At 34.7% G+C, this 15,746-nt stretch overlaps 1 pseudogene across 1 annotated transcript; it reads right to left on the reverse strand.

Moving 5' to 3' along the window:
* Window positions 1–525: 525 nt before the first annotated feature.
* On the reverse strand, window positions 526–1,267 carry LOC307176702 (thioredoxin reductase-like selenoprotein T; annotated as a pseudogene). Its single transcript has one exon. The product of its transcript is annotated as a thioredoxin reductase-like selenoprotein T (transcript).
* Between the last annotated feature and the right edge of the window lie 14,479 nt (window positions 1,268–15,746).

Genomic DNA, 15,746 nt, shown 5'->3' on the forward strand with positions numbered 1-15,746 from the left:
ACTTGAACTACATTAACAAGATTTAAAAAGTGGTTGGTCTTTTAGTAGTTCTCTGGTAATCACACATGCACACACACACACATACACAAATTGGTAGAGTACTCTGGATATAGGATTTCCCCGCATAATCTTATATAATATACTGTTCACAATCTGCAATATTTTGAAAACTATGTAAATTGGACATGACCAAATTAGAGATGTCTGATAAACTTTTATTAAGTACTTGGGAACTTCAGCTGTAGTCCCGAAAAAGATCAGTTTTAAACTATAAAAAAGGAAAATTCATATAAAATCACAACAGACTTAACAGACATCTTTGAAAAAAAAATCAAATTGCAACTCAATTTTCTACTTTTTCAAATATGACTGAGAAAAAAAGTACAAGTAGTAATGTCTGCATTTAAAAAAAAACAAACTATTAACCAAGTGCACTTGGGGAAGAAAGAAAAACTGTACAGTATTATTGCACTCCACGAATGTGCAGAATTCCAAAATATGCCAGTACTGAAAAACTGTCTTACATTGAGGTTTTCCAAGAGGTACAACGAGCCTTCCAAGAAAGCATCTGGTCTGTACTAACAGATTGCTGTCTTCAGTACAGGCCTTCATAATGTCAGTCACGCTGCTCTTGCAAAAATCCCTTAATGTAAAAGAGCTTTCAGTGCTTATAGGTGGGGCTATGATCGATGGTATGGGATTGAATCCATATGCACACTGAGCTTCATTTCATTGTCAAGAAGTTGAACAAGCTGTTGCATGGATGGAAGGTGACCAGATTCCAGCTTAGACCACACAGGTACATCTTTCAAAGTTTTCTCAAATGCACCTGTTGACATACACTGGTTCTCAATCATGTTGCTGAAGGAAAAGACCATCATACATGCATAGATCTTATTTTCTTGGCCCCACTGCCAGATGCTAGGAGCTTGCATGCCAAAGAAAGCAAAAGAATCCTTGCCAACAATTATTAAGCCTATTAATACTAACTTGAAGACTGACAGTAAAGATGCTATGTGTCTATATATTGGTTGAGGGAGGTAATTCTCTCCTTCAATATGGATGTCTGGGTACCACTGGCTAATAACCCACACGTACTCCTCAAACACCCGCCTATAACCTCAGGAAACACAAATCTGGAACTTGAGCAGCGGCCCCGTGGCGTACTGCATCTTTGATCTCTCGCCAGGCACGCCGCCCAGGTTGGCGGAGGCATCTCTCGGACCACCTCCGATGCTGCCACTAGGAGAAGCAGCAGAAACCTCATCTTAAACGAACCAACCACTTCGGCTGCCCTCAGACTGAGACTGCAGCCAGCCCAAGGCAGAGCCGGAGCCATGAGCCATTTAACTTTTCGTTGCTGTTTATCATCAGTAGCTTTCTTTACACTCATAATAGTTTCATGAGATATAAGGGACAATTTGTTATATTACTGATCTGAGTGGTGGCAAAGCTGAAACACAATGAAGTTCCATAGATGATTCAAGGCCATATAGCTGCTTGGAAGAAAATGTTGTCCTCTTATTTGTTCTTCATAATAGATTAAGTTTTTCTTTGGATATACAATTGCTCATAAGTTAAAATACAGTTGTAAAAATGAAATATATATTATATATATATATATATATATATATATATATATATATATATATAAAATATACCACAGAAAAATCTTAATGTTTAAATTACTGCCCTTTATTTTAAATTGGGATCTCCATGAAGGCAAATATTTTCAGGAAAACTGTCTTCCACAATTAAAGTAGAATAATTGGAGAGGTTCTAAGATAATATTATTAATATAATCTTTTGTAATATTAAAGTTTTTCAAATTTATAACCTCATGATAGCCTACAATGAGCCTCACCTCCCTATATTCATGTGCTTGTGTAGTCTTATCTCACACCAGATGACAAATACAATATTGTAACATGTGTACCTAATACAATATTGAAGAAATAATGGAGTCAAACTTCCAAGTCTAGATCACAGAAAACACTGCAGCTTTTGTCTCGCTCTTAGCTTATTTGCTCTCGAAGAAGCCAGCAGCCATGTAGTGAGGGCATTCAAGTTACCACTATGGAGAGGCCACATGGTAAGAAACTGAAGACTTCTGTCTACAGACAGAACTGAATCCTCCTTTCAAAAGACATTGAATGGCGGCTTCCCTGTTGACGCAGTGGTTAAGAATCTGCCTGCCAATGCAAGGGACACGGGTTCAAGCCCTGGTCCAGGAAGATCCCACATGTGGCGGAGCAAATAAGCCCGTGCGCCACAACTACTGAGGTTGAGCTCTAGATCCTGCAAGCCACAGCTACTGAAGCCTGCGCTTCTAGAGCCTGTGCTCTGCAACAAGAGAAGCCCCGGCAATAAGAAGCCCATGCGCGGCAACGAAGAGTAGCCCCCGCTCACCGCAACTAGAGAAAGTCCGCGCACAGCAACGAAGACCAAACAGCCATAAATAAATAAATTTATTTTTTAAAAAAAAGACATTGAATGGGTTATCCTGGAAGAGGCTCTTCTTGCTCAAATGTTGCCTTCAGATAACTTCAGCCCAAACCCACATGTCGATGGTGACCTCCTGAGAGAACCTGAACCTGAATCACTTGGCTAAACTGCTTCTGAATTCCTGACCCTCAGAGTCTATAAGATAACAAATGTTTGTTGTTTTTATTTTCTATGTTTCAGGGTAATTAATTATGCAACTATAGATAAATACAGATAATTCTAATATGCCTCAAAACCCCCAGATTTCACTAGGTAGGCACTATTACAATTACTGTCATTACAGGACAGATGTTATTTAAGTGTAGAAAAAGAGAACCTAAGAAAAACTGGAGGTGACTGAGAAAGAGAACATTATGGGAGATTATCTTGAAGAACAAAGGCAGATGAAAATGGAGTAAGGAAAGAGAAATTCCAAGCAAAGCTAACAGAATATATGTATCCACAAAACAATAGAAATGTGTGGTTGCTACACGAAATCTGAAGAAGTTTCTTGCAGTGGACAACACTTGTGTTGCTGGTGTGGATGAAGTAGTTGATGAACCTGGAGAGGCAAGTAAATGAATAATAATAAAGGGTCTCTTTTGTGTGGAAGCCAAGCTAAGAACTAGAATTTTAACCTAAAGGATCTGAGTAGTCACTAAAGGCTTCTAAGTAGGAGAATAAGTAAAGTTAAAAATGAAAGCCAAATAGATTGCTATAAGTCCAGCAATAAATGACAAAGGTGAATTTAAACAAGTAGCAGTGGTTATAGAGAAAAAGAAACTGATTGCAAAAATACAAAGAAAATACTTCTAATGGGACTTAGCAAAATTTTAATTTGTGATTGAAGGAGAGCTGAGGCTGTATCAAATCTTTGCAATCCCATATTCATAACCTTTCAATGTCTCCATTGAATACATTATAAAGGGAGACAAGGACATTTTTCACTTGTACCTATTAGCTTTTATATTCTCTTTTCTTGCTCCCCACGACCCATTTTCCTTTATTGCATCCTGAAACCACCCTAACAGATGTCACACCTCTCTGCGTACTCATCAGACAGTACATTTCTCAAGGGAACAAAACCCACATCATTTTCCATTTTCCTTTTTTATAAAATTCTAGAACTACATAGATAATTGGTAATCAAAATATTTGGTTAACTGATGTATACTAAATTAAAACTCATGTTTATGCTTTGATTTTCCAAGTAGATAACCAAGTTATTTACTAGGATAGAGAATTTCGGGAAACACATAGATTTGCAGGGATGGGATTGTTAATCTTGAAGTGCTTGTGAAATATCTAGGGTGAGTCATTAGAGGATTAGTTTATTCTGAGTGATAAATTAAAAGGGGCAAAGAAAGTTTCATGGGGAATAACTCAAAGGAGTATAAGTAGCTACTCAGAAGTAGGAAGAAAATCAAGGAGTACTGTTATAGAAGCAAAAGATGAAGACAATCTTTAGAGACAAGAAATAATAACAGTGACAAGTAAAACAAATATTTATTGTGCAATTGCTATGTGCCAGACACTGTATTATGTGTCTTACATATATTATCTTATTTAATAGCCATAAAAATCTTGAGATGGTCACTATTATTATTATCCATATTTAACATATTAACAAATTGTGGTACAGAAAAAGAAGGTAACTTTGCAAGTAAATGACAAAGCTTAGCTTCAATCTATCATTTATGATTCTAAGTTTAAACATTTAAATATTATATTGTAGAACATGCAAATTAAGTACAAATGCCCTAGATATCTGCAATTAAGAAGTGACTGCTGAACTTGCCATCAGTGATATACAGATCTTCCTTGACTTATGATGGGGTTGGGGTTACATCCAGATAATCCCATCATAAGTTGAAAATATCTTAGGTTGGAAATGCATTTAATACACCTAACCTACTGAACAAGATAGCTTAGCCTACCTTACATTAGCTTACAGTTGGGCAAAATCATCTAACACAAAGCCGATTTTATAATAAAATATTGAATATTTCATGTAATTTATTGAATACTGTACTGAAAGTGAAAACCAGAATGGTTGTCTGGGTCCAGAATGGTGGTAAGTGTATTGGTTGTTTACCTTTGTGATTGTGGGGCTGACTGGGAGCTGCAGCTTCTGCCCTGCTTAGCATCACAAGAGAGTATCCTAAGGTCTATGACTAGCCTGGGAAAAGAACAAAATTCAAAATGTGAAGTACGGTTTCAACTAAATGCGTATCACTTCGACACCATCATAACATCAAAAACATGTAAGTCGAACCATTGTAAGTTGGGGACTTTTGTATTAGTTATCTATTGCTGCATAAAAAAAATCACCACAGTACTTTGTGGTTTAAAAAAATGAGCACTTGTTCCTAGAAGTCAGGAATCTGAATATGGCTTAGCTGGGTTCTTTGGGCTAGTCTCTCATGAGGTTGTAGTTAAGCTGTCGGTCTAGGCTAATGTCTCATCTGAATGCTCCATTAGAGAATGAGGAAATCCACTTCCAAGGGCATTCACGTAAGCATCTGCACAGGGCTTTCTGATGACACTGAAGTTGGCTTTTCACAGGGTCCATGATCCCAGAGAGTCGGAGTGAAGACCAAGATGAGGTATATCATTGGGAATCATCTTGGAGGCTGCTGATCAAAAATAACGTTATAGTTTAGTATTTTCTCATAAAGAAAATAATACTTATCAAAATAAGTGTATATATTTATATATACATATTTACATGTGTGTGTGTGTGTGTGTGTGTGTAGAGAAAGAGAGTGATGATGTACACATATGGATATATTCCCAAGCTGCTTTATCCACAGAAAGGTGCTGGGAGTAGCAATATACCAATTATCCAGTGCATAGATAAGCAAATATTGTTGTTGTGGAGCAAACTCTCCACTAGAAAGAACCAGGACTTCCAGGCCCAAGTCAAGAAAAGTATTAGATGGATCTGAAAAACCTTATTGTGGAACAAATTAAGAAAGTATTCAATGAATGAGGATGTCTAAAAAACACAGAAAGCAGCTTTAAGAGGCTACTACTGATGAAATCTGAAATCTGAGATTTAATTTAAGGATGAAAATAAATAATAATAACATATTATAGCCAAATCCATGAGTCTTTGGTATATTAGTTTGCTAGGGCTTCCATGACAAAGTACTACAGACTTGGTGGCTTAAAGGACATGCATTTATTTTTTCATAGTTCTGGACACTAGAAGTCCAGGATCAAGGTGTCAGCACGGTTGGTTCCTTTTGAGAATCATGAAGACTCTTCTCTAGGCCTATCTCTTCTGTTGGTAGATGGCCATCTTCTCCCCATGCATTCACATGTTTTTCCCTCTGTGCATGATTATTTCCACATTTCCTCTGATATAAGAATATCAGTCATATTGAATTAGGGCCAACTGTAATGACCTAATTTTAACTTTCCCCTGTATACATCCTGTCTCCAAATACAGTCTCACTGTAAGGCACGAAGGTTAGGAATGCAGCCCATTGAATTTTTTTGGAAGCTACAATTTGCTTAGTGTTATAAATAAATAAGTAAATGAATACATGTATGAATAAAATAACAGTGTAGAATACTAAGCTCTCCAATTCAATAGAATGCCAACTAATAATAATCACTTAGTAGTAGAGAAAGCTGGCATACATATACCTTGAAATCAAGTGATTATAAATTGACTGAGGGTGCTTCAGGAAGTGATACACTGAGAACACAGCACTGCTTCTGTGGCATTCCTGCCATGGTTGCCTACTTTGATTGAATATGATCGTGAGAAAACAGCAGAGCAACTCTAATTTAGGTACATTCTAAAGACACTGGTCTATATTCTTTTAAAAAAAGTCAAGGTTATGAAAAACAAGAAGAGTCTGAGAAACTCTTCTTGAATGAGGGAGACCAGAGAGTTCTGACAACTACATGCAACCAGTGATCTTGTGTTGGATTCTAGATCTATAAAAGCCATTGGGAAAATCAGCAAAATTTGAATGAGATCTATAAATCAGATTGTAGTATTAAACTAATGTTACTTTCTTGGTATTGATGGTTGTATTGTAGATTGTGAGAGAGTGCTCTTCTAAGGAAATATGTATTAAAGTACCAAGGTTTGACGAGTAACTAATGAATGATTGATGAGGTCAAATATGGTAAAATCCTGAATACCGGGGACTCTGGATAATGGAAATTTGCAGATACAAGAGTTATTTGTACTATTCTTGAGATTGTTCTATAAGACTGGTATGATTTTTAAAGAATTCCCCAAATACACAACTAACTAAATAAATAGTACTCAAATATTTTATAAAAATTCTGTCTAAACTTTGTTAGAAGGAGATCCACTCTCCAACCGTGATGTCAAGCTAAGCAGATCCTCCTGCTTATCACACACATACCTGACTGTCTTTTTGTATGTTGTGATCTGTCACATATTTTGGAAACATATGTTACAAAAATTATACAGTGTTGTTTTAAATGCATATGTTTTAATTGTTTTTTTTCTATAAATTCCTTTTAGTGTTCTATCATCTTAAAACTCAACAGAGTTTGAGCCCCATCCCTTTTATATACTCATCTAGTTCACTGCTTTTAAATTTTACTGTGTATTTTACCATAAGCAAACACAATACTTTTTCTATCTCTTCTCCTAGTGATGGACAGCCAAGTTGCCTCCAATTCCTAACTGGCATAGACAGACCTACAACGAACCAGTTTGTGTATGTAATCAGTAATCAGTAATCAGTAATTCTCCTGGACATAACTAGGTTTGAGATTGCCAAGTTGTCAGATGCATGTATAGGATATTTCCCTAAATACTATCAAATTTATTTCCAAAATGACAATAAGAAAGACCCCTTGTTGATTTTTAATATTACAAATATCTTCATATTTGTCAACTTTGTCAATTATGCACTACATGAAACTGATATCCTTAGTTTTGCTATGTTCATATAAATTAACATTTATCTTAAAAAATAGGCTTTCTTTAGGTAGATTTTTTGTTCCAGAGTTATACAATATTATTCTATATTTCAGTTATTATATTTTTTATCACGCACATTAATATATTAAATCATTCAGAGTTCCCTTTTTTATATAATGAAATTCAAGGATTCAACTTTATCCTTCTTACATAATGAGCGATTTTTTTTTTTTGGTGGTACACGGGCCTCTCACTGTTGTGGCCTCTCCCGTTGTGGAGCACAGGCTCTGGACATGCAGGCTCAGTGGCCATTGCCCATGGGCCCAGCCGCTCCGCGGCATGTGGGATCCTCCTGGACCGGGGCATGAACCCGTGTCCCCTGCATCAGCAGGCAGACCCTGAACCACTGCGCCACCAGGGAAGCCCATGAGCAATTGTTTTTAAATCACCCTCCCTTAAAAATTCAACATGTCTCAAAGGAAATCCACATGATTTAGCAACAGAAATCAAAAATAAGTATACTTTAGCCAGCATTACGAATTAAAAAACTAAGGAAAAATGAGTAGATGGAAACTAAGGAAACATAACAAAATCTTAACCTAAAAAAACAAGAAAGGCAACAGCACAAAATAAATACAAAATTTTGCTTGTCAATTCAGAATAAGAAAGAGGTATCACTACAATAACTCTTAAAAGTAGATTATTCATGGTCAGATCTTACAGAATATGGCATAATATATGAAAATCAAATAATAAGTATAAATATTGAATAATAAGAAAAATAATGTTTTGCTTAGAGTTGATATGGTTGTATATATAGAATATTCAATAACTCAATTAAAAATCTGTTGGAATAAATACAAAATATTTCTTAAGATTACTGTATATAAAATTAGTGTACAAAACAATCACCCTTTATCTATATTAACAATAACAAGAAATGGAAGTACAACAATAACCTTGTCAAAATAAAAAAGAAAAAAGAAAAAATAGAAACAAACTTAAATAATGATACATGACATATATGAAGAATGCTATTCCTTTTTTGTCATTGTTGAGTATATATATTTATCTATTTATACTGATTCATAGGTAATTTACAATATTGTTTTAGTTTCAAGTGTACAGCAAAGTCATCCAGCTATAGATATACATTTTTTCAAAGCTCTAATTTTAAAAATTTTAAAACAATATTTTGAGTTTATATTTGTGTTTAATGTTACCTTATTTTTTAAAACCCTTCCAGTTTTGATATTTATTGTTCATATTTTGTTCCCAACACTCTAATCTTCAGCTGTATTTCAATGTAGTTTAAGTATAGCAGTCATATAGTAAACTTTTAAAAATCGAATCAATCCCATATCTTTGTTTTCTTTGCCTATAAATTCACCCACTTGCCGATTTTCACACAGAAGCGTCTACCGTGGGGAGACCTTCAAGATGGCAGAGGAAAAGAAGTGGAGATTGCCTTCCTCCCTACAAATAAATCAGAATTACATCTACATGTGGAACAACTTCTACAGAAAACCAGCTGAACGCTGGCAGAATACCTCAGACTTCCCAAAAGGGAAGAAGCCCCCCACGTACATGGCCATGTGGTTGACAGAGTCTTGGTGCTCCAGCCAGGTGTCAGTCTTGTGCCTCTGAGTGGGGAGAGACATGTTCAGGACATTGGTCCACCAGAGACCTCTGAGCTCCACATAATAAAAAATGGAGAAAGCTCTCCCAGAGATTTCCATCTCAATGCTAAGACCCAGCTCCACTCAACAACCAGCAAGATACAGTGCTGGACATCCTATGCCACACAACTAGCAAGACAAGAACACAAACACACCCATAAGAGAGAGGTGGCCTAAAATCATAATAAGGTCACAGACACCTCAAAACACACCACCTGATTCAGACCTGCCCACCAGAAAGACAAGATGAAGTCTCATCCACCAGAACACAGGGACTAGTCCCCTCCACCAGGAAGCCTACACAAACCACTGAACCAACTTTACCCACTGGGGGCAGACACTAAAACAATGGGAACTATGAGTGTGCAGCCTGCGAAAAGGAGACCCCAAATGCAGTAAGTTAAGCAAAATGAGAAGACAGAGAAACACACAGCAGATGAAGGAGCAAGGTAAACACCCAACAGACCAAACAAATGAAGAGGAAATAGGCAATCTACCTGGTAAAGAATTCAGAGTAATGACAGTAAAGATGATCCAAAATCTTGGAAATAGAATGGAGAAAATACAAGAAACATTTCACAAGGACCTAGAAGAACTAAAGAGCAAACAAACAATGATGAACAACACAATAAATGAAATTATAAATTCACTAGAAGGAATCAATAGCTGAATAACTGAGACAGAAGAACATGTAAGTGACCTGGAAGATAAAAGAGTGCAAATAACTACCTCAGAGCAGAATAAAGAAAAAAGAATGAAAAGAATTCAAGACAGTCTCAGAGACATCTGGGACAACATTAAATGCACCAACATTCCAATTACAGTGGTCCCAGAAGAATAAGAGTAAAAGAAAGGGACTGAGAAAACATTTCAGGAGATTAGAGTTGAAAACTTCCATAATATGGGAAAGGAAATATTCAATCAAGTGCAGGAAGCACAGAGATTCCAACACAGGATAAATCCAAGGAGAAACATACCAAGACACATATTAATCAAACTATCAAATATTAAATACAAAGAAAAATTATAAGAAGCAGCAAGGGAAAAAACAACAAATAACATACAAGGGAATCTCCATAAGGTTAACAGCTGATCTTTCAGCAGAAACTTTGCAAGCCAGAAGGGAGTGGCAAGACATATTTAAAGTGATGGAAGGGAAAAACCGACAAGCAAGATTACTCTACCCAGCAAGGATCTCATTCAGATTCAACGGAGAAATTAAAATCTTTACAGACAAGCAAAGGCTAAGAGAATTCAGCACCACCAAACCAGCTGTACAACAAATGCTAAAGGAAATTCTCTAGGCAGGAAACACAAGAGAAGGAAAAGACCTACAATAACAAACCCAAAACAATTAAGGAAATAGTAATAGGAACATACATATCAATAACTGCCTTAAATGTAAATGGATTAAATGTTCCAACCAAAAGACATGGACTGGCTGAATGGATACAAAAACAAGACCCGTATATATGCTTTCTACAAGAGACCCACTTCAGACTTAGGTACACATACAAACTGAAAGGGAGGGGATGGAAAAAGTTATTCCATGCAAATGGAAGTCAAAAGAAAGTTGGAGTAGCAATTCTCATATTATACACAATAGACTTTAAAACAAAGACTATTACAAGAGACAAAGAAGGACACTACATAATTATCAAGGGACCAATCCAAGAAGCAGATATAACAATTGTAAATATTATGCACCCAAATTAGGAGTGCCTCAATACATAAGGCAAATGCTAACAGCCATAAAATGGGAAATTGACAGTAACACAGTCATAGTAGTGGACAAAAAAATGCTGCAAGATGTGTGGTAGTATTTTGCGGTACGCGGGCCTCTCACTGTTGTGGTCTCTCCTGTTGCGGAGCACAGGCTCCGGACATGCAGGCTCAGTGGCCATGGCTCACGGGGCCCAGCTGCTCCACGGCACGTGGGATCTTCCTGGACCAGAGCACAAACCCGTGTCCCCTGCATCAGCAGGCGGACTCTTAACTACTGTGCCACCAGGGAAGCCCTGTGTTAGTGTTTTTATCCATCTATCATCTTCCACTTTTAAGGGAGTATTGCCTGTTATGATAGTGCTAGTGAACAGCTGTTAATTTCTGTAGCTGATTATTTCTGGGAATTGCCAGAATTATTGTCATTCAGGTTATTTGTTCAAATATCATCACAACTTTTATAATTTATATACATTGAAGGATTGAAAAAACAGATTATGGGATATAGACATTAATTCACTGCTATGGAGTATGGAATATATTTGAAAAATGTTCAGATTAATACCATTTAGTACCTTAATGTTAGCAACACATTTTAACCGGAACTTTAAAATACTGTTTGAAAGTGCTGACCTAGAAAGAGGCCCCTAAAACATCATTCACTATGGATTTCTAACAGAAATAAGTACTCCTCTCTTCTGTACTTCCCATCAATTTCTTGTCAGATCCAATTCAAAAATCTGATCTTGATCCTTTATGACTTCAAGGAGGCAGAAGAAGTTCTACCCTTTACTGAATTCTGCTTTTTAACAAAATGGTTTCTATAAAAATACACACACAGTAGTAGATACGTTCAAGTGATGGAAGTTGACTCTATTACTAATTAGAATCCAATTTCATGACTTTGCAGAAGCTTGTACAATTGTGATTTCTTATAATGACTAATTTGCAAGTGTCCTGTTTTGCCATATGGAATTGCATAAACATTTCTTATGTTGCAAGTAATTAAATAATTGCAGTCCTTTTAGTATAACACTGTGTGGATTGCAAAGTGCTTTCAACACACATCAGTCCATGTAATAAATTGTAAATTGTCCTTTTCAAAAATTGCCATAAAACTTCAGAAAGATTCCAAATCATTTTGATCAAAGTGAAGACTGTTTTTTGAAATTAGATTGAATCCATAAGGCACCCTATATGTATTACATGTTTCCTTACCCTATAGAGATTACATAAAAGGGCAGCCATAAATTTCCTTAACTGCCATGGAGTATATAAGAATGAGAATCCATAAAATAGTACTATGACAAGTCAAAACAGTTAAATTGCATTGATAAAGTCAAATGCTTCTTATTTTGACGAGCACCAGCTACATAACTGGTGAGACCAAATACAAAATGAAAATTTGAAGTCCCTTGTTTAAAAATTAAGAATTCCAAGTTGGTGACAACAGAGCATTAACTCAAGCACAGAATTTTTCTGACTATGGTTTCTTGTGTGACTGCACAGATTACCTGCCCATGAAGCTGGCCTTGATTATGACAGTGCATATGCAATAGATTAACAGTAATAACAAAATTGTGAAAACCACTATGTGTCAGACACAGTGTTGGGTTGTCATATTCTGTATCATTTTTAACCTGAAGAAGAAAAAAACAAAACTGTGAGCACTACTGTTGTCCCACTCTAGAGATGAAGAAACTGAGGCTGTGGTTTTGCAAATTCAAATTGTCTTTAGAAATAGACAATATTTCTATCCTTCATTTTTCTCCAGAGATGGATTTTTATTTAATTAATGTTTATAAATTACAAGGAGTGGGGACTTAACAGAGGGTTAGTCTAATTAAGAAATTTGAAAAACACTGAGCTCAGCTGAAGAGGAAGATGGCTCTAGCCAACCTCCCTACTCCCAGTCTCAGGCTTGAGTTTGTGGCATTCTTATATGCTTCTTTTTCCTAATTTTGGATATTTCTCCAGGGTGGAATGTTTTTCTTTTGTTGCAGTTTCTTTGATTAACATATGGCGAAGGATCAACTATGTAAATTATTTTAGTTCCTGTTTTATCTATGAATGCAAGTCTTCGATAAGTCCTATTTTTCACTTCTTCCATATCTCCTGGTAAATCTTCTTCTAAATTTTAGGGAGAAAATGAAAATGGTCTGCACCATAAAGATGCTACAATGTGGAGAAAACTTTGCCTTATACAGTTGTCCAAATTAAGCCATTACATCTGGGATGGAGAAACCTTAATGTCTACGTTTATGTTGCTGGTGGGTTTCATATAATCAATCAAGTCTTCTACCCATCTACAACCCCTTTTGACCGTAACATATTGTGGAAAAATCACCCTTGCCCATGCTATCATATGCTGGCAATTCCATGGTCAAGACCTTAAAATAAATTACATTTTTTCCTTTTTTTCAATATTTTAATGAACATGTTTTTGGATGTATATTTAATCTTCCTTGAAAATATTTCATTAGGGTCAAATATCAAAGGAGTAATTACTGTCTCAACGGTTATGTACTTTATTAAAATCAACTTCAAATTGCTTTTCTAATTGAAAAGAAAATTACAAGTTTATTTTAGACAATCAGAAACTGTATAAAATATAAAGATAAAATCATCCCAAGTTGCAAAAATCACCCCAAATTACAAAAGCAAAATTAGTCACTGTTAAAATTTTAGCATAGATTTCAGTCACATTTTAGTCATATTTCTTCTCCTCAATCATATGTAATCTTCATATCTCTCATATTTCTCTCTTTGTGTATATACATACATGTATATATGTGTCTGTGGATTTGAAGTATCTATCATATTAATATTTTATATATATTTGTGTATTGAGCCTTTTTTATTATACATTTTAGCATTAGCTTTTCCTCAGGCCATTAAAATATTTCAAATCATAATTTTTAATGTCTCCATATTAATTTTCTGAAAGAATTATACAATATTTCCACCATTTAACCATTTGCCTGTATTTGAGATTTAATTTCAAATTTGTGCTCACATAAATATAGCTGTGATGAATATAATTTGCAAATATTTTATTTTCTTGAGTCACATTTTAAAAATTTAAGTTGCCATCTTTTTTACTGCCCAGTTATTTACTATAAAGGCTGTACTCATTTACACACCCATCTTAAGTGCATGAGAGTGCTTATTTCACGGCCAGCTTTGGGATTAAACAACTTTTAAATAATTACCAATCTGAATCAGTAAAAATTATTTCTCATCGTTTTTACTTGTTTGTCTTGAACAGGGGTTCAAATGCAGATCAGCCATTGTCTTGCCAATTATCTATTTTGAGACATTGCATTTTTTAAAAAAACATGACCTACTGTTGTTTATTATAAATTAAAGATAACACTTTGCAAATATGCTACGGATATTTTCCCACAGTTTGTTTTCCTCTTTATAATAGCCAATTATTTATGTATTTATGTTTTTTTTTAATTGTAAAATCTTCAACTAAAAGAAATTGGAAAGAGGTTCAGGAAAAATAGAAAATATCTGTAGACAGATCTGAGCCCCAGCATAATCTAGTAGTCAACTGACTCAGGAGGGCCATTGACTGGAGAGAATTACCAGCCACAGTAGTGAGCCTTCACACCAAGTGAGCCTTTACACTAAGTTGAAGTGCCTTCCTGTCTCTGCTCTTTCTGTTACTTTCCTTTTTTCAAAATAACAGCATGTAATTTACTATCAAATTTAAAATTTTTTTCTACTCACTGTTATTGTAATTTTAAATAGGAATTACATATTTTGAAATTTATCAAATGCATTTTTGGCATTTCTGTAGCACTAGCATGGTGAATTATAGTAATGAATTTTTTGGAATAAAACTAAACACTTGAAATAAATTCTATGTGATTATGGTTTGTGTTTTTTTGGCTGGATTTGCTTGTAGTTTATTCAGAATATCTGTAAACTGAGTGAGATTAGTCTGTATTATTTTGCACTGTTTTTGCCTATAGAAGCCTTATAAAATTTATTGGAAACTTTATAGCCTTTGCTTTCTTTGAATGAGTTTAAATAAAATAAGAACTATTAGATTCATGAAAATGTAACAGAGATCTCATTTAAAACTTTGTGGATTCTGATTCCTTTCTTAAAATTTTCTAGCATTTTGATATCTTTCATGGATAATAATCTGTATTTGATTTCATAGAAGTTTTTGGTAAATGTCTAAATTCATTTTTAAAATAAAGTAATCTATTTTAGTATGACTTTTAAATGTGTTAGCATAAATTTGCGAAGTAATATACAACAATTTTTAATATATGTTTTCTTATTCTTTATTTGTGTGTGCTTTTCCTGTTTTCCTTATCTAACTAAAATTTTGACCATTTTTTAATGTAAAAGTTCTTACTCTGGGATATGTTTCAGGTATATTTTAATTTTATAATTTATTAATCTCTACATGAATCATTATTATTCTTTTCCTTTCTATTCTTAAACTTGCTTTGCTAGTTTTTTCTTACTTTAGAGTTAAATGATAAATTTATTCATACATTTTTTATTTGAACATTGAAATACTTTTTTTTGGAAATTTAAGATTTTATTTTCAATTTTAGGTTAATTACATTATCAGAAATAAATTTGAATTTATATTCTTTTTTATGTATTTTATTTTACTTTATTTTTTAACATCTAAGAGAAAAACATATACTGTATTCTAACACATATATATATAGAATCTAAAAAAAAAAAAGGTTCTGAAGAAACTAGGGGCAGGACAAGATTAAAGACACAAATGTAGAGAATGGACTTGAGGACATGGGGAGTGAGAAGGGTAAGCTGGAATGAAGAGAGTGGCATGGACATATTATACACTACCAAATGTAAAATAGATAACTCGTGGGAAACAGCCACATAGCACAGGGAGATCAGCTCAGTGCTTTGTGAAATGTGTTTAATGTAATTATTTTTAATGA

This window comes from Stenella coeruleoalba, assembly GCF_951394435.1.
Source record: "Stenella coeruleoalba genome assembly, chromosome: 18".
Classification (NCBI taxonomy): domain Eukaryota; kingdom Metazoa; phylum Chordata; class Mammalia; order Artiodactyla; family Delphinidae; genus Stenella; species Stenella coeruleoalba.